At 41.1% G+C, this 27,664-nt stretch overlaps 1 protein-coding gene across 1 annotated transcript in view; it reads right to left on the reverse strand.

The window, feature by feature from the left end:
- Positions 1-27,664, reverse strand: part of DOK5 (docking protein 5) — a 141,559-nt gene that overhangs the window by 68,885 nt on the left and 45,010 nt on the right. The gene's annotated exons all lie outside the window — the stretch shown is intronic.

Genomic DNA, 27,664 nt, shown 5'->3' on the forward strand with positions numbered 1-27,664 from the left:
CAATTGGAGAAGAATCTCATTTGTATAATAGCATAGGGCATTTTTTTCTTAAATTAATTCATTCAACCATCTCCTTCATATTTCATATAACACATCCACTGACCATCTATAGTATTTTTGAGCTAACATTTTTCTTTCAATTGACTTGTTTTTAACTAAAAAATGTTTATCCCAACCATGAGAGCAAAGTACAGTTTCAAACTGGACATGAGGAGTAGGGAATCCTAATGATAACTATACTCTTAGAGAATCTAATGATGGAATAATTTTCACGTTGAAATATCTCACCTTCTCTGCAGCAGGGTTCCGCAGTCTCGGCACAGCTGGCATTTTAGACAAGGTAATTTGGGGTAGTGGGAAGGGCAGGGCTGGTCCTCCAACTGGATGCCAGCAGCACACCCCTCCTACCCTGCTGACAACCGGAACTGTCTCCAAACACTGCCAAATGTTCCCTGGGGGGCAAAGTCAGAACCACTGCTACAGGTGAGTGCACGCTGAGCCACGACTGCAGAGTTGAAGAATATGAGGTTATGGGAATATCTGCAAAGTCCTGGCTTTGGACAAGTCAATCCACACAAGCCACTGTCAAAGCTAAAACAGACAAGCACATCACACAGCTCTGACAACCTGAGTGGATGTACATGAGATTTAGCAGTTACGTAAAAATCTCCTCCAGTGTGTATTTTCTTGGTGGTGGTGGTAGTTTTACTACACCTAATTTTCAGCCTTAAATTGTCATCAAACCATATATGATTTCTGTTATTTTTTCCATTGTCTTCCTTTTCTTTAAAACTTGAAATCCTTAATAACTAATTAGCTCTGGTTTCAAATCTCTGATATTTTTACTAGCTACTTTTCCTAACAAAGTCTAGTCTGGTAAATTCACCAAGGTTTCCAGGGCCAAGGAAGAGCTGAAACAATTTAGAATTTGCTTGGAGTTTCTAATTTCATTAGCAGTCCATCACAATGTCTTGAACAACAGAGTCACAAACTAAACATCTATAGGACGTATTTTTTTTTTTTTTTTTTTCTTTTTTGGCCATGCCACATGGCTTGTGGGATCTCAGTTCCCTGAGCAGGAAACTCCCTATAGGATGCATCTTATGAAGATAACAGAAAGCAAATTTTGGTCACAAAATTTCTGTTAAAAGGAAAATTATATACTGCCTTTACATAAGCTCAAGAAAAGCAGAAAGCTTAAGTAAGATGTGACCATTTAGGACTTCACAGTCTAGTGCAAGTATCAGCAAACTTTTTTCTGTAAAGGGCCAGACAGTAAATATTTTAGCCTTTGAGGGTCACAGGCCCTTGTTGCAACTACTGAATTCTGCAGTGGTAGCATGAAAGCAGCCATAGGAGGATATATGTAAATGAAAGGTGCAGTTATCTTCCAATAAAACTTTATTTAAAAAAACAGACAGTGGGCCAGATGTCACTCACAGACTGCAGTTTGCCAACCTCTGGTCTTTGGTAGTATTTCTCAACTGTTTAAGCTCAGGTCAGCTTTTGATGAACATAAAAATCTGATTGACACGTCCCTCTTCAGGGAAAGAGGGGAGGAAATATCTCCCAGGTGAGGATCCCCATATATCCCATATCTCCCCACAAGCCAAATTTAACTTCAACTTCTATTAAAATGTTGACTTGATGCCTTTCAATGCCCTCCACCACATACTCCACACGTTTCTGGTCTCGACGTCTGCTGCTGGGACCCACTGCTCTACAATGGCTGCAGATGCTGTCCTAAAGAGGCCTTTTACAGGCAGGGACATTAGCATCTCAGCTCTACCTTTTTATAGTTACCGTATTCTACGCAGGGAAGGTGCTCTTTGGGGAGAAAAGGTAAGTTAGGACTGTTTTCCAATTTGCCAGCATCCGCTTCCCGTACGCAGATTGATTTTTCTCTTCTCAGGGCATTCTCTCCAATTCTAAAGATATATCCTCAGTCTTCTAATGCTAAATTAGCCTCATTTCTCACACTCTAATCCTGTTTTTATTTATTCTCCAAAACAAATCAAATATTCTTCTTATCCAGGGTGTTAGTAACAACACCTAGCATTGGTCGAACCCTTTGTGCACGGCAGAATGCTAATCCCTCCTTGTGCATTATCTCAACTAACCCTACCAACAGCCCTATAAAACAGATGCTGTTATTATTCCCATTTTACAACGAGGAAATAAGGCCTTAGTGAGGTTCCTCACTGAGTACTACTCAAGGGCATGAAACTGGTAGAAACAAGCCAGCATTCCAACCTTGGTTTGCTTGATTCTGAAGAACAAGCTCTTAACCATTCCTCCAGGATTTTCCCAGAAAAGTTGATCTCCTAGAGATGCATAAACTTATGCTGAGGGTCGAGCTGTCTGTAAGAAGTTGATTTTCATGCTTATCATAATCTAAAAAGAGACATTTAGCTGTAACCATATGCTCTTTCATCTGGACGACGACTTTATCGTCTAGCTATTTTGGTGTGACATTTGCATTTGTGATTTTAAGTTCCCTGGCACCAAGTGTTCACCAAGAGTGATAGTTTTTAATGGAGTATTTCTGCAATTGGGGTCTGAAGACCCTATTCCAGGACTGCAAGTTAGCCTAGCAGTTTGTAAGATGTGTTTTCTTTGAAAAAGAATTCCACTCTCTCCCTCCTTAAGTAACAAAGTATTCAGTATCCTTGACTGCAGTCCAGAAACTCAAACGTGCCGAGTATTTCTAACTATGTGGTAAGTATCTCATGTTAAGTTCTCAGCTTTTCTTGGCCTTCCTTCCCTCTCTAAACTTTAGTCTCTTGTTATTCATTAGTTACAGCTGCAGTAAACCAATGTCCTGGCTAGCTGGCTCCCTGCTGGTATGTGTAGTCAGCTCCCTATAGAGCTGACCAGTCACTTCTCTAGGAGTGCCCAGTCCTCCACTTTGGCCAACGATGCATGGCCACAGTAAGTAGCTGCCCACCCAGAGTCCTGGGCTCCTCTGTGACTCATAAAACACCACAATCCAAGTTCAACCCAACAGCCATAGAAATTGGTGTTGGATGATGCAATCTGGAAGCAGAGGGATAATCCCCCCTCCATCCTGTCTGCCACTGTCTGCAAATAATCCTTCCACAATATTAGAATTTTGACCGGGATGATCTCTGAGACCAAGATGCTTAAAATTTTCTAGTCTTATGAAGGACTCTGTCATTATGGGATTTCAGAAGGTGACAGATGAAGAGTATAAGAGAAGTAGTTCTTTGGCATCGTGGAATCGTAACAGGTAGGCTGCTACCAACTCCATCTACCAAGATAATGAGCTGGTTCAGAATTATGTATTTTATGAGGGGAAAAAAATCTTTTCATTGAGTAAACAACATGACTCTATGCCTATCATTTATATATACCTTTCATTTATAAGGAAAGAAATGCTAATTTGGAGAAGGTTTTGCACAGTGGGTAGCAAGGTTCATTTTAAATTCACTGCAAAGAAAAACACCTGTAAAAATGAGATAATTGATCATAAAATAAAATTTGTACAAAGAGGATTAAAAATACTTCAAAAGCATCCACAGGCAATAAATTACCAATCCTTTGCTGACGGTGAAGTAAAGTAGCACAACCTTTCTAGACGGTAAATCATGCCTACCCTTTGACCTGGAAATACCATTTCTAGAACTTTCCCCTGAGGAAATCATTGAGGAAATATGCAAACATATGGGAATAGGGTTCTTTGGCATAAAAACTGAAAGCGCTCTAAATGTTCCAGGGGACTAGCTTAATTAATTATGGCATCTCTGTAAACTAGAAACTTCCATCATTAAAAATGATGTTGTAAAATAATATTTATACCATAGAAAATGCTATTAGTAAGTTATTAAGTAAAAAAAAGTAGGTTGTCCCTGCTTTTTAATCTGTTTCTACTCCAGTATATATACTCATTCAGTAAATAAGGTCCAGTTGCTCCTCCAAAAGGGCTGAGAGCTATCTATATTTCCACCCTTCCCCACCTCCCCTCACACACACACACACACACACACACACACACACACACGCACGCACACACGTGCACATACACACACAAACATGCACACACGATGACAGGACAAAAATGTCTGCTTCAATGGAAAACTATGCGTTCTCTAGGACACACACATCCAGTATTATCTGCTTCTGATTCTGTGGGAGCTATTCTACAACTCTAAACTGTAGATTACTGATAGAAATGCAAAATAATTCCAGTCCATAAAGATGCAAATTCTGTAGAGGTTCTGTTGATTTCCCTCCCCCACTGTCATGAAGCTAGTTTTGCCTCCTTGGGAACATGCATTTCACTATGCTGGATATATAAACATGTAGGTTCTTTGGATTCCCCTTAGAACTAGTTATTATAATATTCTGTGTTGCTCTCTCATTCAATTAATAAGCTAAGTAGAATCTTCAACACGTGCTCTTTCTACACCTGTATGAGAGTCATGATAAAAACAGTTAACTGTTTTCGAAAAAAAAATTTTAACACAATCCGTCGGTCACTGAGTCCTGTGTATTTCACCTTCTGGTTAAACCTGGAATATCTGTTTTTCTGCAGGGACCACCACCCTAATCTAAGCCACCACCTCCTGAGCTTCAGAGTTTCTCTGCTTTCATTCTTGCCACTTTTCAATCCACTTTCTGCAGGACATCTGGGGTGACCTTTAAAACACTCATCTGACCACATCAATCCACTGCTTAAGCATTTCTGTGCCTGTTGCCTTTGGGGTAAAAAACCAAAGTCTTAACAAGACATTCCAGAACCTGCAAACACTGGCCCCCTCCCTACCTTTTTTGCCTTATTTTGCTGATTTCTGCATTTATGTATTCTTCACATGTAACTATATACACATATTTTTAGTAATAATCAAACAAGTAATACAAGGTGATTTGGAAAAATTCTCATAGAATCAGTATCGGCCACCAGCTGTTCTTGCCACACATAGGAAACCCTTCCCTTGTCAGACAAAGCTGACCACTGTAGAGAGCGGACACTGTAGAGAGGGAAACGTGATGGCTCCGTTCCTTCTCTCCCCAATTCCTTTCTGTCCCCCAGATCCACACAGGAGGAAGAGAAACAGGAGAGCTGCCTGAAGAAGCCATACACAGTTAAATGTCCTTATTTAGCTTCTACTTTTAAGCAGCCTTAGAGAAAAAAACCAAACTACTCTAAAAATGCTAGAGAATCTTGACTACTGGGTGAGCATTCTATTCAAACAAAAACCTGGGGAGCTGATATCACCCATTAATTCATTCAACAAATATTTACTGGGTGCCTACCATGTGCCAAGCACTGTTTAGGTACTAAGGACACGGCTATAAACAAAGTGGAGGAATCTGCTGCCTTCCTTACGCTTACAGACAACCGATAAGATGACATGATATATATGCATACATACATGTTCATGTGTCTTACAGTACACAGGTAATATGTCACAGTATGTCATATGGTGTTAAGTACCATGAAGGAAAGTAAGCCAAGAGAGTAGATGAGAATTGCTAGTGGTATTTCAATTTTAAATAGGGTAATCAGGGAAGTTCTCAAAGAGAAAGTGACGTCTGAGCAAAGACCTGAAAGAGACAGGAGGTTTGGGGGAAGGGGGTGCTAAGCAGAAGCAGCAGCAAACGGGCCTTGACACAGAAACATGCCTGGCGTGATGAAGCCATCAGAAGTCCAGAGAATTCAGAGATGGTGGTGGTGGGTAGGTCTTATGGGTCTTATTGTAAAGACTCTGAATTTTTCTCTGCATGAGATGCGAAGTGAGATGGAGGGTTTTGAATGGAAGTAATATGATCCAATTCACTTCTACGAACACTGCAGGGAACTAAAGGCAGAATCAGGGAAACTAGTCAGGAGGCTGCTGCTGCTATAAATCACATGGGAGGTGAGGGTGCCTTGGGTCAGGATGGAGGTGGGGAAGGGAACGAGAAGTGGTCTGAATCCGGTTATATTTTTTGTTTTTTGATTTTTTTTGCGGTACGCGGGCCTCTCACTGTTGTGGCCTCTCCCGTTGCGGAGCACAGGCTCCGGACGCGCAGGCTCAGCGGCCATGGCTCACGGGCCCAGCCGCTCCGCGGCATGTGGGATCCTCCCGGACCGGGGCACGAACCCGCGTCCCCTGCATCGGCAGGCGGACTCTCAACCCCTGCGCCACCAGGGAAGCCCCGGTTATATTTTGAAAGCAGAACCAACGAGACTCACTGATGAGACTGGATATAAGGATGAGAGTAAGGAGAGTCAGGGGTAATTCCAAGATTTTTAGCTCAAGCAAGTATTGATAGAAGAATGGGGTTTCCATTAGCTGAGCAAGCCTGGAAGAAGACCAGGATCTGAGGGAGGATATGGAACGTGATGATGGATGTAAGGAGTCTGTCGTGCCTGTTAAACACCTAAGTTTATGTAAACATTATCAAACATGATGAATAGTCAGTTATTTGTGTGTGTTATATATACATATATCTATTATAGAAGGTTTTATTGTACTTTTAAAATAAATTAATAACACTATCTTCTCTACAGGCCTGTTGGGAGAATGGAATAAGTTAGTGCATTTAAAGGGTTTATATTACTGGGGAAGCACTTCATAGAGGTCAGCAGCTCATACCATCCAATCAGGCAGTGCTTTGCCTGCAAACAAGGACAACACCCATATTGGTTCCTTCAGTTACTCATTAATTTTGCGAATATTTACTGAGCATCTACTATGTGCTAGGCCCTGTTCCAAGCACCGAAGAAATGGCAGGGTATAAAGCAGAGTCCACAGAGTTCACTTTCTCATGTGCAGAGACAGATAATTATCTGTCTCCCAGCCCCAAACACAATGCCTAGCATGGGGTCATAATGATTACAGACTACATTTGCAGAATACCATCATTTGGTAGTACGCACCCAATAAATATTTCGTGAAGTTAAACAAGAAATGATGTCATCGTGGCTTCCAAAGCAGTCTTTAAGTGATCACCAAACCAAAATCACCAACCCTGAGCTCCAATTTCACAGCCTGGCTCTATACAAGCTGACCCGTGCCTATCTGTCAGACCTCGTCACCCACCACTTCCTGCTTCACTCGTGGCACCCCAGTCTCCAAAATGTTCCATTCTTCTCCGATGAGGGATGAGAGAATGTGCTGGAACTCTCTTCCCCTTGCTGTTCACAGGGCTGCTTCCTTCTCATCCTTCAGATCTTGGGCGAAATTTCTCTATCACTTAGCTATTTTTATGTAACAAATCACCCCAAAGCTTAGTAGCTTAAAAGAACAGCCATCTTTCACTTCTCATGAACTGGACGGTGGATCAGGCAGCTCTACTGATCTGACCTGGCTCCTGGCTCATTCACGGGTGAGCAGTCAAGGCAGGTGGACTGGAGTTTGCCTGGGGTGACTCAGCTCTGCACTGCACGGTCTTGGATTCTCCAGAAGGTTAGCTGGGGCTTATCATCACAGAGCAAGCAGAAGTCCGAGAAAGCAAGCGGAAAAGTCCTCTATTCCCGAGGGTCCCTTCATTACTGCTGGGTTGAGGGGGGAGCTCTATCTTCTCCTGTGATCCCCACTGACACAGCAGTGGGGGTGGTCTCATTACCACTGGGCACTGGTGAAAATCCTGGCCCTCCTCTGACCCCGCCCGAGTGGGGAGAGGGAGAGGCGCCTCATTACTGCTGAGTGAGGTGTACAGACCCCCAGCGTGGTCTCCATGACACCACGGTGGAGAGGGCTAACTACCAAAGGGCCAAGATGAAAATCCTGGCTCCCTCCTTGGCCTTCACAGACACCAACTAGGTGGAGTGGAGGACCTTGTTACAGCTGAAGAGGACCAGAGGATGCCACCCCAAAATATGCTACTCTGACGTCAGGATTACTTTGAGCTGAAGACAACTGAGAAACAGCAGATGCAGGAGGATCTCTCTGCCTTCCCCCTTCTCCCTAAAAGCAAGGCATACATTTTTTTTTTCTATGTGACATGGACTTACACGTGTAAAGCGTTTCCCTCTCTTACACCAGGAAGACCAGAGACAGCACCAAGATGAGTCTGTATACCAAACCACACTAAACAACCCTAATCTACAGTAAAACTTTCCTAGTCACCTTCCCACAATTTACCACCCTTGGATGCTCAAATTCCCTTTCCTTTCTCTAGTCACTTCTCCACAACTTACACCCCTGTGTCAAAATGGTGTAGAAGATTCTGAGCCTAAAGTATCACTCATTATAGAGGGGAATGCTTTAAACAGCTCGGGTGAAAGGTGAGAGCTCCAGGGCACAGGTGTTACCAGGAGTCGGGCAGAATAAGAAATGGCCAAACTGTTCTGTAAAAGAGTGATTTGGGTTTTTTCTTTCAAATTCTTTACTTCTTTTTTTCTTGATACTTTGAGAGAAGGAGAAATGAGAGAGAGAAAAGTAAAAGCAGCAGAAGGGAGAGAAAGAAGTCATGAATCTGGGCATGAATTGGAAAACAACAGGCAGAACACAAATCTGAGTGGGGGCAAATAAAGGACTTTTAGGAAGAGGAGTGACAAAAAAAAAAAAAAAAGAAAGAAAGAAAGAAAAAGATTCTGAAGGCAGAGTCAAGATGGCAGTGTGGGAAGATGCAGAGTTAACGTCTCCCCACAACTAGGGCGCCTGCCGCCACTGGTGGGGGACTCTGATGCCCAAGGAGATGGGAGGAACCCCAGAGTGAACCGGTAGGAAGGAGGGGGACCGAGGGGGGAGGAGAAGTGGAGACCAGACAGGATCCATGCCCCTGAGGCCAGAGACATCAGGAGAGGCAGGTGGGAGGGGAGGGAGGAGCAGAGGGTGATAGCCCCGCCCACTTGGGCACAGGGAGCCTGGCCCACCACCCAAACCTTGCCCTTGCTTAGGCCCCGCCCTCCACAGCGCAGGCCTTTTGGCCCCCTCCCTGTTTTTTCTTTTTTCTTTTCCCTCCTCCTCTTTATTACTACTGTGGTACTGATATACCTTCCGGTTGTTGATTCATCTATATTTTTATTTTTATATTCTTCCTAACATACCTGTTAGTTTCCCAGTCTAATTTTATTTTTTACTTTGTTATTGTTTGGGGTTTTTTTTGCCACCCCAGGAGGCTTGTAGGATCTTGGTTCATGAGCCCGGGGTCGAGCCAAAGCTCCTGTGGTGGCAGCTCTGAGTCCGAACCACTGGACTAACAGAGAACCTCAGACCCCAGGGAATATCCATCAGAGTGAGGTCTCACGGAGGTCCTCATCTCAGCAGCAAGACCCAGCTCTACACAACAGCCTACGAACTCCAGTGTTGGAAGACTCCAGCCAAACAACCAGTAAGACAGGAACACAACCCCACTCATAAAAAAAAAAATGAGACGGCAAAAAAATATGTCACCAATGAAGCAGCAAGGTAAAAACCTACAAGACCAAATAAATGAAGAGGAAATAGGCAATCTACCTGAAAAAGAATTCAGAGTAATGATAGGAAAGATGATCCAGAATCCTGGAAATAGAATGGAGGCACAGACTGAGCAAATACAAGAAATGTTTACCAAAGATCTAGAAGAACTAAAGAACAAACAGAGATGAACAACACAATAACTGAAATGAAACATACACTAGAAGGAATCAATAACAGAATAACGGAGGCAGAAGAACGAATAAGTGAGCTGGAAGATGGAATGGTGGAAATAACTGCCAAGGAGCAGAATAAAGAAAAAAGAATGAAAAGAATTGAAGACAATCTCAGAGACCTCTGGGACAACACTAAATGCACCAACATTCAAATTATAGGGGTCCCAGAAGAGGAAGAGAAAAAGAAAGGGTCTGAGAAAATATTTGAAGAGATTATAGTTGAAAACTTCCCTAACATGGGAAAGGAAACAGTCACCCAAGTCCAGGAAGCACAGAGAGTCCCATACACGATAAACGCTAGGAAAAACACACCAAGACACATATTTTTGTTTTTGTTTTTTTTAAAGAAGATGTTGGGGGTAGGAGTTTATTAATTAATTAATTTATTTTTGCTGTGTTGCATCTTCGTTTCTGTGCGAGGGCTTTCTCTAGTTGTGGCAAGCGGGGGCCACTCTTCATTGTGGTGCGCGGGCCTCTCACTATCGTGGCCTCTCTTGTTGCGGAGCACAGGCTCCAGACGCGCAGGCTCAGTAGTTGCGGCTCACGGGCCTAGTTGCTCCGCACCATGTGGGATCCTCCCAGACCAGGGCTCGAACCCGTGTCCCCTGCATTGGCAGGCAGATTCTCAACCACTGCACCACCAGGGAAGCCCCCAAGACACATATTAATCAAACTAACAAAAATTAAATTCAAAGAAAATATATTAAAAGCAGCAAGGGAAAAACAAAAAATAACATACAAAAGAATCCCCATAAGGTTATCAGCTGATTTTTCAGTGTAAACTCTGCAGGCAATAAGGGAGTGGCAGGATATACTTAAAGTGATGAAAGAGAAAAACCTACAGCCAAGATCACTCTACCCAGCTAGGGTCTCATTCAGATTCAAAGGAGCAATCAAAAGATTTTCAGACAAGCAAAAACTAAGAGAGTTAAGCACCACCAAACCAACTTTACAACAAATGCTTAAGAAACTTCTCTAGGTGGGAAACACAAGAGGAGAAAAACACCCACAAAAACAAACCCAAAACAATTAAGAAAATGGTAATAGGAACATACATATCAATAATAACCTGGAATGTAAATGAATTAAATGCCCCAACCAAAAGACACAGAGTGGCTGAATGGATACCAAAACAGGACCCATATATATGCTGTCTACAAGAGACCCACTTCAGACCTAGGGACTCAGACAGACTGAAAGTGAAGGGATGGAAAAAGATATTCCATGCAAATGGAAATCAAAAGAAAACTGGAGTAGCAATACTCGTATCAGATAAAATAGACTTTAAAATAAAGACTGTTACAAGAGATAAGGAGGAACACTACATAATGATCAAGGGATCAATCCAAGAGGAAGATATAATTTTAAATGTTTATGCACCCAACATAGGAGCACCTCAATACCTAAGGCAAATGCTAACAACCATGAAAGGAGAAGTCGACAGTAACACAATAATAGTAGGGGACTTTAACACCTCACTTACACCAATGGACAGATCATCCAAACAGAAAATAAATAAGGAAACACAAGCTTTAAATGACACAATAGACCAGATAGATCTCATTGATATTTACAGAATGTTCCACCCAAAAGTGGCAGAATACCCTTTCTTCTCAAATGCACATGGAACATTCTCCAGGATAGATCACATCTTGGGTCATAAATCAAGCCTCAGAAAATTTAAGAAAATTGAAATTGTATCAAGCATCTTTTCTGACCACAACGCTATGAGACTGGAAATCAATTACAGGAAAAAAACTGTAAAAAACACAAATACATGGAGGCTAAACAGTGCACTACTAAATAACCAAGAGATCACTGAAGAAATCAAAGAAGTAAAAAAATACATAGAAACAAATGACAGTGAAAACACAATGACCCAAAACCTATGGGATGTAGCAAAAGCAGTTCTGAGAGGGAAGTTTATAGCAATTCAATCTCACCTCAAGAAACAAGAAAACTCTCAAATAAACAATCTAACCCTACACTTAAAACAATTAGAGAAACAAGAGCAAAGAAAACCCAAAGACAGTAGAAGGAAAGAAATCATAAAGATCAGAGCAGAAATAAATGAAATAGAAACAAAGAAAACAACAGCAAAGATCAATAAAACTAAAAGCTGGTTCTTTGAGAAGATAAACAAAATTGATAAACCCTTAGCCAGACTCATCAAGAAAAAAAGGGAGAGGACGCAAATCAATAAAATTAGAAATGAAAAAGGAGAAGTAACAACTGACATTGCAGAAATACAAAGGATTATATGAGAAAACTACAAACAACTATATGCCAATAAAATGGACATCCACAAAGAAATGGACAAATTCTTGGAAAGGTAAAATTTTCCAAGACTGAACCAGGAAGAATTAGAAAATATAAACAGACCTATCACAAGTAATGAAACTGAAACTGTAATTAAAAATCTTCCAACAAACAAAAGTCCAGGACCAGATGGCTTCACAGGCGAATTCTATCAAACATTTAGAGAAGAGCTAATGCCAATCCTTCTCAAACTCTTCCAAAAAACTGCAGAGGGAGAAACACTCCCAAATTCATTCTACGAAGCCACCATCACCCTGATACCAAAACCAGAAACAGATATCACTAAAAAAGAAAATTATAGACCAAGATCACTGATGAACATAGATTCAAAAATCCTGAACAAAATACTAGCAAACAGAATCCAAAAGCACATTAAAAGGATCATACAGCATGATCAAGTGGGATTTATCCCAGGGATGCAAGGATTCTTCAATATACGCAAATCAATCAATGTGATACAACACATTAACAAATTAAGGAATAAAAACCATATGATCATATCAATAGATGAAGAAAAAGCTTTCAACAAAATTCAACACCGATTTATGATAAAAACTCTCCAGAAAATGGGCGTAAAGGGACCCTACCTCAACATAATAAAGACCATATATGACAAACCCATAGCAAGCATCATACTCAATGGTGAAAAACTGAAAGCATTTCCACTAAGATCAGGAACAAGACAAGGATGTCCACTCTTGCCACTCTTATTCAACATAGTTTTGGAAGTCCTAGCCACAGCAATTAGAGAAGAAAAAGAAACAAAAGGAATACAAATTGGAAAAGAAGAAATAAAACTGTCACTGTTTGCCAGTAACATGATACTATACATAGGAAATCCTAACGATGCCACCAGAAAACTACTAGAGCTAATCAATGAATTTGGTAAAGTAGCAGGATACAAAATTAATGCACAGAAATCTCTGGCATTCCTATACACCAACAGTGAAAAATCAGAAAGAGAAATTAAGGAAACACTCCCATTTACCACTGTAACAAAAAGAATAAAATACCTAGGAATAAACCTGCCTAAGGAGGAGAAAGACTTGTACTCAGAAAACACTGATGAAAGAAATCAAAGATGACATAAACAGATGGAGAAATATACCATGTTCTTGGATTGGAAGAATAAATATTGTGAAAATGACTATAGTACCCAAAGCAATTTACAGATTCAATGTAACCCTATCCAACTACCAATGGCATTCTTCACAGAATTAGAACAAAAAATTTTACAATTCGTATGGAAACACAAAAGACCCCAAACAGCCAAAGCAATCTTGAGAAAGAAAAACAGAACTGGAGGAATCAGGCTCCCCAACTTCAAACTATACCACAAAGCTACAGTAATCAAGTCAGTATGGTACTGGCACAAAAACAGAAATATAGATCAATGGTACAGGATAGAATGCCCAGAGATAAACCCACGCACATATGGGCACCTAATTTACAACAAATGAGGCAAGAACATACAATGCAGAAAAGACAGCCTCTTCAATAAGTGGTGCTGGGAAAACTGGACAGCTACATGTAAAAGAATGAAATTAGAACACCACCTAACACTGTACACAAAAATAAACTCCAAATGGATTAAAGACTTAAATGTAAGACCAGACACTTTAAACTCTTAGAGGAAAACATAGGAAAAACACTCTGACATAAACCACAGCAAGATCTTTTTTGACTCACCTCCTAGAGTAACGGAAATAAAAACAAAAGTAAACAAATGGGACTTAATTCAACTTAAAAGCTTTTGCACAGCAAAGGAAACCATAAAAAAGACAAAAAGACAACCCTCAGAATGGGAGAAAATATTTGCAAATGAAACAACAGACAATGGATTAATCTCCAAAATATACAAACAGCTCATGGAGCTCAATATCAAAAAAACAAACAATCCAGTTAAAAAATGGGCAGAAGACCTAAATAGACATTTCACCAAGGAAGACATACAGATGGCCAAGAGGCACATGAAAAGATGCTCAATATTACTAATTATTAGAGAGAGCAAAACTACAATGAGATATCACCTCACACAGGTCAGAATGGCCATTATCAAAAACCTAGAAACAATAAATGCTGGAGAGGGTGTGGTGAAAAGGGAACCCTCCTGCACAGTATGGAGGTCCCTTAAAAAACTAAAAATAGAACTACCACATGACCCAGCAATCCCACTACTGGGCATATACCCTGAGAAAACCATAATTCAAAAAGAGACATGTACCACAATGTTCACTGTAGCACTATTTACAATAGGTAGGACATGGAACCAACCTAAATGTCCATCGACAGATGAATGGATAAAGAAGAGGTGGCACATATATACAACAGAATATTACTCAGCCATGAAAAGAAACAAAATTGAGTTACTTGTAGTGAGGTAGTGGACCTAGAGTCTGTCATGCAGAGTGAAATAAGTCAGAAGGAGAAAAATACCGTATGCTAATGAATATATATATGGAATCTAAAAAAAAAAATGGTACTGATGAACCTAGTTTCAGGGCACAAATAAAGAGGTAGAAATAGAAAAGGGACTTTAAGGACAAGGGGTGGGAGGGTGAGCTGGGGCAAAGTGAGAGTAGCATCGACATATATACACTACCAAATATAAAATAGTTGGCTGGTGGGAAGCAGCAGCATAGCACAGGGAGATCGGCTCGGTGCTTTGTGATGACTTAGAGGGGTGGGATAGGGAAGATGGGAGACAGGCTCAAGAGGGAGGGGATATGGGGACATGTGTATGCATATGGCTGTTTCGCTTTGTTGTACAAGAGAAACTAACACATTATTGTAAAGCAATTATACTCCAATAAAGATCTATTTAAGAAAAAAAAAAGATTCTAAGCCTAACCATTTCTTTAGATTTTCACTTTTTTTCTGTTAGTCTCCATAGATATGAAGCTATCAATGACATTTGTATGCCTTTTGTCAGTTTAATTCACAATGGCAAGGTACCGCACCTAAGAGCGTAGAGGAGAATATTTGACTCACAAAAGCTCACGAGGATGGAAGTCTAGACTCCTTACTCAGCTTCTGCTGGCATGAAGGGGGGCGGGAGCACAGTCTATCCTGTGATGTTTGGCTGATATTAGAACAGATATTTTCTAAAAGTTTTCTGTGTTGCTCGGCTGCCTCATTTCCTGGTTCTTTGACCAGAAAATGGGTTTTTGTTGGGGCTTTTTCTCTCTGTACCTGCGGGCATTTCTCGTTTGCTGGCTTTTAGCTCCAACTTTGGGATATACGAGACAAAATGAAAACCCAGGGAAATCACCACTATGTTGCTCCTCAAAAGCTGAGGTCTCTAGCCAGTCTGGGTCGCTCCACCTTTCAGAGTCTTCTTAGTTTGATTTATATATAAAGTCCAGAGTTTGTAGTTGCACTTAGCAAGAACAATAGGGAAAGGTATGTCTATTCACTCATCCCAGAAGCAGCAGGTAAAAGGTTTTTATAGGCTTTGTGTAAAATGCTTTTATAAGCCTCTGCTTGTGGCAAGTTTGCTAACAGTTCATCTCACATGTGTTTCATCTCACAAGCCCAGAGTCAGGGCAAATAGAGACAATCAGAATAAAGGTCATGGAATTAACTGAGGCCATCAATGTACTCACATGCTATCACGATCTCACCTCCTCAGAAACATCTTCCTTCCTACGAAATCTAAAGTACTCCCCTACCCATCCCCCTTGCAACTTCAAATCAATCTCTGAAATCATCTTGCTCATTGATTTGTCTGCATATTTATGTTTTATCTTCCTCCCTAGAAAGCAAAAAAGCATCCTATTTTATCTTGATCATCCTGAATTCTCAGGACCTAGGAGAGCATAGGTTCTCATTTGTTTTTAATGGCTGAGTGAATACACTAATGAGCACACAAAAGCATGGGAAAAGCCATACCATACTCAGGGCTCATGAGCTTCCACTGTTTCATAAGTGATGCCCTTGGATATCAAAGTACCTCAGAATGGACCTGACATTTTCAAAAAAGCCTTAACATCTTTATACAAGAGAGTATTTTAAAAAAAAAAAACAACTCAAGATATGTAGAACACACACATTCACATTATATTGACAGACATTCTTTTAAAAGAAACAATTATAAAACCACATTTTTCCTTAAAAAGTGCATTCCACAAAATGCTATTTTCTATACCATGAAGAAAGTCTCCAGGGGCCATTTGTTACATCAGTGTTTTCCAACATCAATGGATTTTGTTCTAAAACCGCAGAACCTCAAGATGACTATAATTCCCTAGAGACCAAAGCAAATATTTTCCTATAATTAGAAGCAGGCTCTAACCAAACTGGAGAGAGATCTATTTGCCATGACCCCCCCCCCCAGAAAAAATAAAAATTAAAAATTCCAAATTAGGGAGATTTCATTAGAAATGCTACTTCTGAAGTTGAGCCACTGTAATGATTTCAGAAGGAAACATTTCAGCAAAGCTCGCCCTTCCACATCTCCACATTATTGGGGCACAACACTGAGTAAAAGTCATTCCGTGAGAGGGCTCAGTACAGAAAATGAGAATGTCACTCTCAAAGAAAGGAAGAGAAATGAATTCTATGGTTGAGAAAGCACTCTTAAGAAAAATACACACACATAAGGAACAGATGTCGCCAGAAAGGGGCAGAAGGATGAAAAATAATAGCCCTGTAAAAAATTCTAAGCCGGGAAATTCAAGAGAAGGAAACCTGGGTGGCCACGGAAGAAACAGTTTCAGATTTTCATGGGTAATTTACAACAAAGAAGCATGTTTTCAGAAATTATTCTTGTTGTGAAGAGATTGACAGGACCTGGAAGATTGTTGGTTGGTTGTTTTGTTTTGAGGGGTTTTCTTTTCTTTTTTTTTTTTTTTTTTTGGCTCAGTTTGGTTTAAGGATGAGTGGTATTAAACATCATCAACACATTAACTATTTATAACATATCATCACCATCACCACCCTTCACTAAGTGCTGACTTCACCACAGGGACCTGAGTTAGTATTCCACAAGGTTTTTCTCATTTGAGAGCAACCCATGCCTGGGTGAGCTAGGACCTATTAACGTCCCCTTTACACAGATGAAAAAACTAAGGCCCAGAGACTTCAGCAATGTGACTGCGGTCACGCTAATATATTACATGTCACACTGATATATTAGCTAATATATTACTGAGTCAACACTTGAACAGCACCTGAACACTTCATCAGGTCTGTCTGATCTACATGACCTACATTCTGAGCTCATGTCTGAACAGAAGCAAATCTTCAGGACCAGCCATTTTATAATCATTGGTGGTCCAGCCACACTAGCTATTTTCTTTTCGAATTCATTCTTCAGTGATTGAATTTACTCCTGACGGTCAAGTGATACTTAAACTAGGTCATTAGCGGAACAGTCAAAAATGAGATGATTATCAATGAAGAACTCTAATCCAGTTGCTGTCCACAGACACTGCTGCTTGGAAACAGGGTTTGGGGGACATATTGTTTTCTAAAATTACAAAATCAATCCAAAAATATGATTCTCATCCTTTAATTTTTGACATTTCTTTAGAAAAAGGTAATAATTTATCTTGTGGAAAAAATCAAATAATAAACAATGGTCAAAAAATAAAATCACTGTTTGTTATATCACAAATTTAATATTAAGAGAGGTGCACCCCAAGCTCTAAAAACGGGAAGCATTGGTAAAATCAAGGTTAATAAAAATATGATCAGTATTTTTATCAGACTTCGAGCAAATAACTTACCCTCTTTGACATTCAGTGTCTTCATCTGTTAAAGGGTGATAATAGTACACATTGTGTATAAGGTACCTAGTGCATCGTTAATGTTCAATAAAGGTTACTGATTATTTTATTATTTACACATTGTTTTCCTGATCTTGTTATTTTATTATTACTATTCATATTAATTTAATTACAACAGGTTAGGAAAAACTGTCTAAATCTCAGATTATTAAAAAGCTGTGGGATTTCCCTGGTGACACAGTTGTTGGGAGCCCACCTGCCGGTGCAGGGGACACAGGTTCGAGCTCTGGTCCGGGAGGATCCCACGTGCTGCGGAGCAACTAGGCCTGTGTGCCATGACTGCTGAGCCTGCACTCTGGAGCCCGCGAGCCACAACTACTGAGCCCACGTGCCGCAATTACTGAACTCCGCGAGCCTGGAGCCCGTGCTCTGCAACAAGAGAAGCCACCACAGTGAGGGGCCCGCACACCGCAACGAAGAGTGGCCCCCACTCGCCACAGCTGGAGAAAGCCTGTGTGCAGCAGCAAGATCCAACGCAGTCAAAAATTAAATAAATAAATAAATTTATTTTTAAATTTAAAAAAAAAGCTGTGAAATAGCCTTTTGCTGTATATCATACAGGTGAAAAAAAAAAACAATCTACATCTGAATGACAGAAGCCTGTAAGTGATGAAGAATCCTCCCGTGTGATTAGATCAGTGGTCCTCAACTAGGACAAGTGTGTCCCCAGGGGACATTTGACAATGTCTGGAAACATATTTACTTGGCACAGCTGGGGAGATGCCGACCAGTGTCTAGGGGGTAGAGGCCAAGGATGCGGCCAACATCCTACGATGCACAGGACAGGCCCACAATACAAGGAATTATCTTCCCTAAAATGTCAACACTGTTGAAGGCGAGAAAAAGAAGACATCAGGTAAACAGTCTTCTCAAAATTAAAGCCTTTATCCCAGATTTAAAAGGACTCATTGATCAAAGTTAAGTCTATTTGATCAGTTATAAAATACAGTGAAACCAAGTATCTGACATGTTGGAAACCAAACATCAGGATGCTCGAACACTTCTGTTAATGGGATACTTTAGGGTCAGGTAGACACCGATCCTAACAAGCTGAGACATGCCCACAGTCCCAGCACGAGATATTTCAAACTTCAAAGAATTTCTGAAGTCAGGTGGCAGTAATTAGTTCTGGGCCAGGAGGTGTGGATAAAGCCTGAGGAACTGCCACTCAGACCGCAGGTCTCCAAACCTCCTGGCACCCTGCTCAAACTTGAGCCTGCCTAGAAAAGTCACTGCCGATCAAGATAGGGAAAACATGAGAAAAAGTGGCGTGGTGAAGAGTAATCAGGAGGAAAAGAAGCACAGCAAAGACCGTGAACAGCAGCAGTCCTCGTACATGAAGACTCAAGTCTGCACGAGACTCAGAAGTTGGCTGCCAAGCTGGGCACATACCCTGCAACCTTCCACACCACCACGCTCCTTTCTTTGCCCAAGCTATCCACACCTGCTTTCCTGCACCTGGGCGGAATGCCTCTACATGGGTCAACCCTCCCATTCACACCCTTCAACCTGGATCCTTATCTTCCATGGGTCGTGTTACTTCCTCTAGAAAGCCATCACTTCCTGTCAACCCCCCCACCCCGAAGCCAATATACATACAGACCATGCAAAGAAGCATATACAGCAGAAGTCAGGAGCACAGCCTCAAGAGTCAACCTGCCTAGGCTCAAATGCGGATTGCAAAATGTACATGCTGTGTGGCCCTGGGCAAGTTCTTCGTGGGATAACTAACTGTCATAGGACCCACCCCACTGGGCCTTCAAGAGGATCCAATGAGTTACTATATGTAAAGCACCTTGGAACAATGCTTGACACATAATAAACCTTTAATAAATGACAGATCCTCTTAGGAGAACGCAACCACCATGACTAAAGGATATTTGTCTATATTCTTCACTGCTTTATCCTCAGCTCTAGCACAGCGCTTGCCATATTGCAGGAACTCAATAAACAACTGCTAAATAAATGAACTGCCGAGGCCCCTCTTATGCACACCCAGAGCACCCTGACCTTCCACATCATAAACATCGTGTCACAATCGTGTCATTTTTTTCTCTCTCTATAGTAACTGTAAGTCCTGTGAGGGGCACTGTCTGCTTTATGCACCACTCTAATTATTGAATCATGGTGAGCACACACAAAATAGTTCCCAAGTGGAATTAAGAAGTGAGTGAATGTCAAACTTAAAGAATAAATACAATTGGATTATACCCAATATCTTTTAATAACCTATAACGGAATATAACCTGCAAAAAAAAAAAGAAGAATCAGGGCTTCCCTGGTGGTGCAGCGGTTAAGAATCCGCCTGCCAATGCAGGGGACACGGGTTAGATCCCTGGTCTGGGAAGATCCCACATGCCGTGGAGCAACTAAGCCCGTGCGCCACAACTACTGAGCCTGCGCTCTAGAGCCCGCGAGCCGCAACTACTGAAGCAGGGGCGCCTAGAGCCCGTGCTCCGCAACAAGAGAAGCCACCGCAATGAGAAGCCCACGTACTGCAACGAAGAGTAGCTCCCACTCACCGCAACTAGAGAAAGCCCGCGTGCAGCAACGAAGACCCAACACAGCCAAAAATAAAATAAATCAAATAAATAAATTTTTTTAAAAAAAATCACTATGCTGTACACCTGAAACTAACACAAAATTGTAAATCAACTATACTTTAATAAAATAAAAATAAAATAAAGAATAAATAAGACTGTCAGTAGAGCCAACAGAATTCATATTTTGTTTTCTTATAAACTTGTCTCTACTAAGTTTTACTGGAAGTGCCTTTGCTTTTACAAAGGATACGAAGAAAGGGGGAGTTTTTCCACTAGAAACTAATTGGAAACCAACTCCCCTAAGACTTCACCTCCAATAGTAATATGTGGAGGTAAGAGGCTCAGCTTTCACCCTCCTTGGACCCCAGGCCAGCAGGAAGCTACATAGGAAGCTGTTGAATATTACAAGACCCTGGAATGGCATTCTCATTCCGATTCATTATGAAATGAAGCAAAGCTGGTGCTTTCTCTCCCCTATAATATCAATTTTTCCTTAGGTGTCCTAACTACAGTAGATTCTACTCAGACTCACCCAAAATTTAATAGCTTCCCTGTCTTATAAACCAGGTTCTGTTGTAGTTTCAGTCTTTTGGAGCTCTGAGGTCCTACAACTAGAATCTAAGTTGGTTCAAGACTCATCCAAATGAGAATTTTAAGATCCAATGTAATGCTTTTCCAGTCCCACAAGATGGGCAAAAATGAAGACATTAACATAAAAATCCATAAGGTACTTTCATATGCTTATTAATGCTGGACCACAAAGTTGGCTCTAAGCAAGTAATATAATACAAACCTGATGAATTATGAGTCACATTCTCCATAAGATAAAAACAAACCAATTGCTGAGGAAAGTCACAATAATTCTTTATACTAGGTCCAGACAGAAATATTTCCTCAGGATCTTTATAACAGATGGGAGTGCAGTTTGGACAATCTCCATGGAGGGCAATTTGGCAAGATCTTTCCCCAAAATGTACACACTCTTTGACCCAGCAATTCCACTTGCAACGATTTAGCTTACCCTTATATGCTTACATGTGTGAAATAACGGCTAAGAGTATTCACTGTAGCACTATATGTAAAAGCAAGCAAAAGATTGAAAACAACTAGAGTATCCATTATCAGGGTACTGGCAGAGTAAAACAAGAATGTCATGGAAGGCTATGCAGTTGTTAATAAGACTGAGGCCACCCTGCATCCACCAAAATGAACCGGTCTCCTCCAAGAATGACTGCTAAGTGAAAATGCAAAGTGAATACGCAGAAGAAATTAAAACATATGTCTACACAAAACCTTGCACACAAATGTTCAAAGTAATATTATTCACGATAGTCCAAAGGTAGAAACAACCTGAATGTCCATCAACTGAAGAACAGATAAACAAACTGTGGTGTATCTATACTAAGGAATATTACTCGGCCAGGAAAAGGAATGAACTTCTGATACCTGCTACAATGTGGGGGAACCTTGAAAACACACTAAGTGAAAGAAGCCAGACACAAAGGATCACATATTGTATAATTCCACTTATATGAAATGTCCAAAAGAGGCAAAGCCATAGAAATAGAAAGTAGATTAGTGGTTGCCAGGGATGGAGGGGAGGAGAAAATTGGGAGTGACTGCTAATGGGTAGGAGATTTATTTATGGAGTGATGAAAATCTTCTAAACTTGGATTGTGGTAATGTGCTAAAAATCACTGAATTGCACACTTTCACAAGACTGAATTTTATGCTACGTGAACTGTATCTCAATAAAGCTGTTATAAAAAAAAAAAACCTAAGTATTACCCTTATAGACTTGTGGGTCTTGGGGGTAAAATTCAAAATAACTATAGAACTCCTGACACATAGTATGCTAGCAACAAAAACATCATCATCATCTTGACCTTTAGCATTTATTAATGGCCGTCACCTGATGGCTACATCTTCTTAAATTCTTACGAGGGTTCAATGCTATAGGGAGGAACTCTTATTATTACCATTTTAGAGGTGAGAAATTGAGGTTTAGGATATTTAAAGTACAAATAAAGAGCCATTCTGATTCAAGAGCTCACATTCTTCTCCATCAGACGAAACTACCTCACTAAAGCATTCAGTCTCTGTTGGTCTTACTCCTACAGCTGGACCTCGAACAACTCTGGGGTTGGGGGCACAGATTCTCCTCCCAGTCAAAAATCTGAGTATAACTTTACAATCATCCCTCCATACCCTCAGTTCTGCAACTGTGGATTCAAGCAGCTGTGGATCGTGTAGTACTGTAGTATGTATTTATTGAAAAAAACATCCTAATGTATAAGTGGACCAGTGCAGTTCAAACCTGTGTTGTACAAAGGTCAACTGTGTAATTATGTCTCCAGCCTTGAACATCCAAAGGCTGGAGCAGCTATTAGGAGGATGAGTGGCAGCTAAGGATGAGTACTTGTCTTAGAATTCTACCTCTGCAAACAGGTTTAATACAGATAAGAAAATGATGAAATCTAAACACCCTTTCACCTGACACTTTTCGGGGCCCAGCACTGGGTCATGACAAGAGGATCCGTTCAAACATGCCAAGATGCTCTGACATGCTCTTTGAAAAGAGAGGTTCAAACAAGCCAGAGAACTATCATTTCTATCATGCTGCTAATGGTGGTCTCCTGGGTCACCATGTATCTCCTTACATTTTTATTTCCTCTTCTTTAAAATATGCATTTCTTAATCTTTTTTTTTTACTGTTTACGTAAAAATGCTCATTTCAGAAAATCGATGATATGGAAGTGTAGGAGGTTGCACTTGGCCATTCTAGCAAGTTGCCACCCAATCACCTTTCTCTTCTTATTCAATAGTAACAAAATCCTGGGCAATGTGCCACCTGAGAGACTGTATTTTCTAGGCTTCTAGGTGAAGCCAGGTGACTAAATACTGACCAAGGAGATAGAAGAAGCAGTTTTGTGTTGGTTTTCCAAGAAGGCTTCTTAAAATGTGAAGGGTCAAAATTATTTTGCACTTCTCGCCTCTCCTCTTTTGTCTGGCCTATAAGAGATATGATGCATGCAGCTCTAGCGGCCATCTTGGGCCATGAGGTAACCTATAGGTGAGAAGCCACATAGCAGAATGGTGGAGCAGACACATAGATGAAACCTGGTTTCCTGATGACCATGGGACTGCAATACCATACAAACTTTGACTTCTTTTCTATGACAGAAAACTAACCTTCTACTTAGTAAGCACCATGATTCTGAGTTTTCAAGTATAGGCAGACAAACCCAACTCAAAAAGTGATATCAGTCTACCTTTCTATCTATATATAAACATTTCTATTTTTTTAATAGAGAGGCTCACACCAAGCATTACGTTTCATAACTTTCTCCTTTATTTTTCCACTTGGAAACAAATCAAAAGCACCTTTCCACTTCCATATGCATAGCCCCAGCTCTTTCTTTTGAATGAATGCATAGCTTTCCACTGTTAAAGTTTCAAATGGCTCCCCTGCATCCCTCTGCCACTTTGTTAAATTCAAATTGCTCTCTGTTACTGAAAAAAAAAATCTATTTCTACTCAGCTCTGCCTTCCCAGTTCATTTTGCTCTTAGACAAGCAACTTTGCTTCCCAGCTTCCATTTTGGGAAACTAACAAAAAGCCCTTTGGGGTCAGCATCCCCCATAGCGAGTACTGGAGCGGATACTATCTAACAACACCAATGTGAGAGGTCTGCCCTTCGATTTGAATTCAGCAGTGGATGTCCTGACGGCATATGGTTCTGTAAGAGGAAAGAAGCTCAGGGCTGTTAACCTTGGGAGCAACCAGGGAGTTGCAGGTATAAAGAAGCTTCGTGAAATTCTAAGCACAGGAATATACACTTAAAATGCATCTTCATTTGTCAAACCACAAAACAGCTATTAATTGTCAGAGAGTAAAATAAAATAAAAAAACTTTTAAAGCCACCATTCCCAGAGAGAAAGCAGATTGTGAAACCACAGATTGCCATTGGACTTGAAATTGCAATTGTTTAGGTAAAACACATTTCATGTATCATTCGAAGACCAAATCCATGTTTTCAGGCAAGTTGCTCAAACTTTGAATTTTAGAGAGAAAAATTAACCAAGGAAATTCTCAAGATTATCCTTTCTGCTGAAAGTGCAATTATTTCAGCGTCCTTATCAGATGTACATAGAAACCACAACTATTTTGAACCACTTCTCGGTAAAATACAAGACCAGGCAAACTGTACCTTAGCAAACATTGTCTCTGATAAATAAAATCTCGTTATTTTATAGACAGTATCTGTTTGTGGTAAGCAACAGATTTTAAAACATCTCTGCCTCTGAGTAAGAAACTGCACTCGCTTTTCACACTGGTGTTCTGAAAGAAACGGCAAAAAGGCTGCTTTCTGATAACAGGCAGCCCTACAGTCTTCTCTGGGAGTTCAGACATAACCATGTGCATGAAGAGATATCTGTTATTGGACGATGGACTTGCTCCAGGTATTTCTGAAAAGCACAGTTTAATTACATGGCTCAGGAAGCATCCAGCACTTGGACATCTTTTTTTGGGTTTTCAAGTTGTGTGTGTGTGTGGTGTGTATTTAACCAAGAATACTTCGTTTGTGCCAAATTCTCACTTGATTCATAATCAAACCACAAGTTTGCAGCAAGAAAGTTCAACTCCCCAAGAGAAAAATCATTATTTCTAACGTTCTTAATACCCGAGTAGTCAGTCTCTACATCTTCTTCCCCTTTCCAACTGGCCCCCCTGGCAGCCAGCTCTGGATCACAGGGAACAAATTCATTTCTTCCCTGAATATTCACCAGTTAGAACTCCACGAATCCTGGCGCCAGACTGTCGGTGGCCCAGCTTTGGGGCCTCGCCCTTCACAATGCAGAGAAAGGACACCTCTCAGATGGGAGAGTGTTCTTTAAACAGCCTGCCTTTATCCAAACTTATCAATGGAAGAAGGAGAAAACTGACAGGTTGGCAATTCTGAAATCTGACCTCATCAAACCTAAAAAGAGAGGAATGTGGGAAACGGTTAAAAAAAATTCTTGGTTTCTTTTTACACAGGCTTCTCGGCCAGAGATCAGAGAAGCCTGAACTTTAAGTGGGAGGAGCGGCCAGATTTAAAAAGAAGACTTACTGAGGGGGTTAGAGCAGAAAGGGAACAATGCAGCCTGTGGCTGGGCAGTGGCGTGAAAAAAATTGCACACTCACGCAAACACACTGAAGACAAAAAAGCGATTTGGTTCTTAGCGTTTGGCCCCAAATCTGCAGGCAAATCTTCAAAATAAATCGAATCACCAAGTGGGAAGCGTTAGAAGACCTGAATACAAGTTCTACCAAATCACTTTATGATTTCAGTAAAGATGAAAGGACTGTCTAAATTATTAGCTTTCTATCATTGCCTAACTTATTGTAATAACAATGTTTAAGTTGTAAAACTAGGCAGCACAAATTTTAAAGTAGTTTACTTTCAAATGGATGATAATAAGGGTCAATTTTTTTTTTTTTGTATGCCCCGCACGGCGTGTGGGATCTTAGTTCCCCAACCAGGGATCGAACCTGTGTCCCCTGCATTGCAAGCGTGGAGCTTGACCACTGGACCGTCAGGGAAGTCCGGGGTCAATATTTAACAGGAGCTTCAACTCTGGGTTTCTCTATTAACACAGCCCATTTACCTCTCCCAACAAGGGGACTGTTATTATCATCTCCATTTTATGCATGAAGAAATTCCCCAAAGGTTAATTAACAGACTTTGACATCCTGAAACCAGATCAGCATCAGATTTTTCCATAATCCCTCTCACCTGTAGCCAAAGGTAACCCACAATTATTATAAGCCCTGAAGAAATGACACAACTAACAAAAACATAATGTGTTTCCTGCTTTTTGGGGCATCTCAAGGAATGTTTTTCCTACAAGTACTTATTCCCTGCATTAAAACATTTGAAAAACTCACATTTGAAAATGAAATAAGAATTGTAATGCTCATGTCCAAAAGAGAATTCATTCCGGCTTGTTTGGTGAAATTCCATTGGTCCCTGTAATATCCCTCTGTATCCCGTAGTGAACAGGATGACTAATATAAAGGCTTCTAACCAACTAGGGGAGCGGAGAAGGATTCCCCCCTCTCCTGCCTGAGCTCGGGCATTCTTTAGCCAGTCTCCCATCACCCTCGGGGAAAACGCTTCCTTTCAGGGCAGTCATGAGCAGACCCACTGTAACTAACCTGGATGTTCAGAGCAGTGCCACTCGGAATATTTACCATGCGAGCAGAGCAAGAACTCTGCTCTTCCTCCAGACAGTGACCATGACCACCGAGGAACATCCTTGACTAATGTTCTTCTCCAAAGGGCTGTTCTCTGGTTGAAAACTAATTGCAACCAAGCACCCACAAATTAAGAGCTATAGATCGACAACAACCCAGCCTTTCTCATTCTCTTTTGAAGGCCTGATTTTTAATCTGATACAGATAAATTTCAGCTGCAAGCTCAAGAGAATGCTAATCATCTTAGTGAAAATTAGTTCTTAAGATAAAAATAAGATAGCAGAGGGGAAATATCAAAAGGCCAAGCTAAGAGGTGTGTTGTAAATTTGCTTTAAGAGTCACAGAACGGCTTCCCTGGGGGCGCAGTGGTTGAGAGTCCGCCTGCCGATGCAGGGGACGCGGGTTCGTGCCCCGGTCCGGGAAGATCCCACGTGCCGCGGAGCGGCTGGGCCCGTGAGCCACGGCCGCTGAGCCTGCGCGTCCGGAGCCTGTGCTCCGCAACGGGAGAGGCCACAACAGTGAGAGGCCCGCGTACCACAAAAAAAAAAAAAAAAAAGAGTCACAGAACATTGATTTGGAAACCCGCTCTCCTCCTACTGTGTGATCGTGGGCAAATATAAATAAATCCCCTAACTCCCCTGAGTCTTAGTTTCCCCTGTGCTAAATTACAAAGAAAATACAACCAACACCTTCATTGCCCCCATAGCATAGTTGCAGGAGGAGGGAAGGTCTGGATGGCAGACAATGGTCCATGTCAGTGTTAGTCACCATAATATATATTCCTAAAATCAGATCATTCGAGGAGATTATATGAACAGAAAAGCAGAGACTGGAGTTTCTGGGAGCTGTAGGGGTTTCAAAGGGCAAATTTTTGGTTTGCCCTTTGAAAATTAATTTCCGGTTAATTTTCACTGCATCCTAACAAAGACGCTTACCCACACATAACTGTCTACGTTAGCAAGTGGACCAGAATGATAGATGAGAACAAAGGGACAAAGGGACGAAAACTCCAAGTTGCGTCTTTACCTGCAGCAGAGCAGTCCCTTCATTTCTTCCTGTTGTAGCATCAATGCCACTCCCTTCTTCAGTCCTAAACTTCCCTTCCACGATCCTTCCTCCCCTCTCCCAGCACACTGCTTTCCTCCCTCAGCCCTCCGCCACCTCAAAACTGGACGGCGCTCAAGTTG

The sequence above is a fragment of the Aethalodelphis obliquidens genome, unplaced genomic scaffold (genome assembly GCF_003676395.1).
Source record: "Aethalodelphis obliquidens isolate GAN/ISIS:26980383/991018 unplaced genomic scaffold, ASM367639v1 scaffold57, whole genome shotgun sequence".
Classification (NCBI taxonomy): Eukaryota; Metazoa; Chordata; class Mammalia; order Artiodactyla; family Delphinidae; genus Aethalodelphis; species Aethalodelphis obliquidens.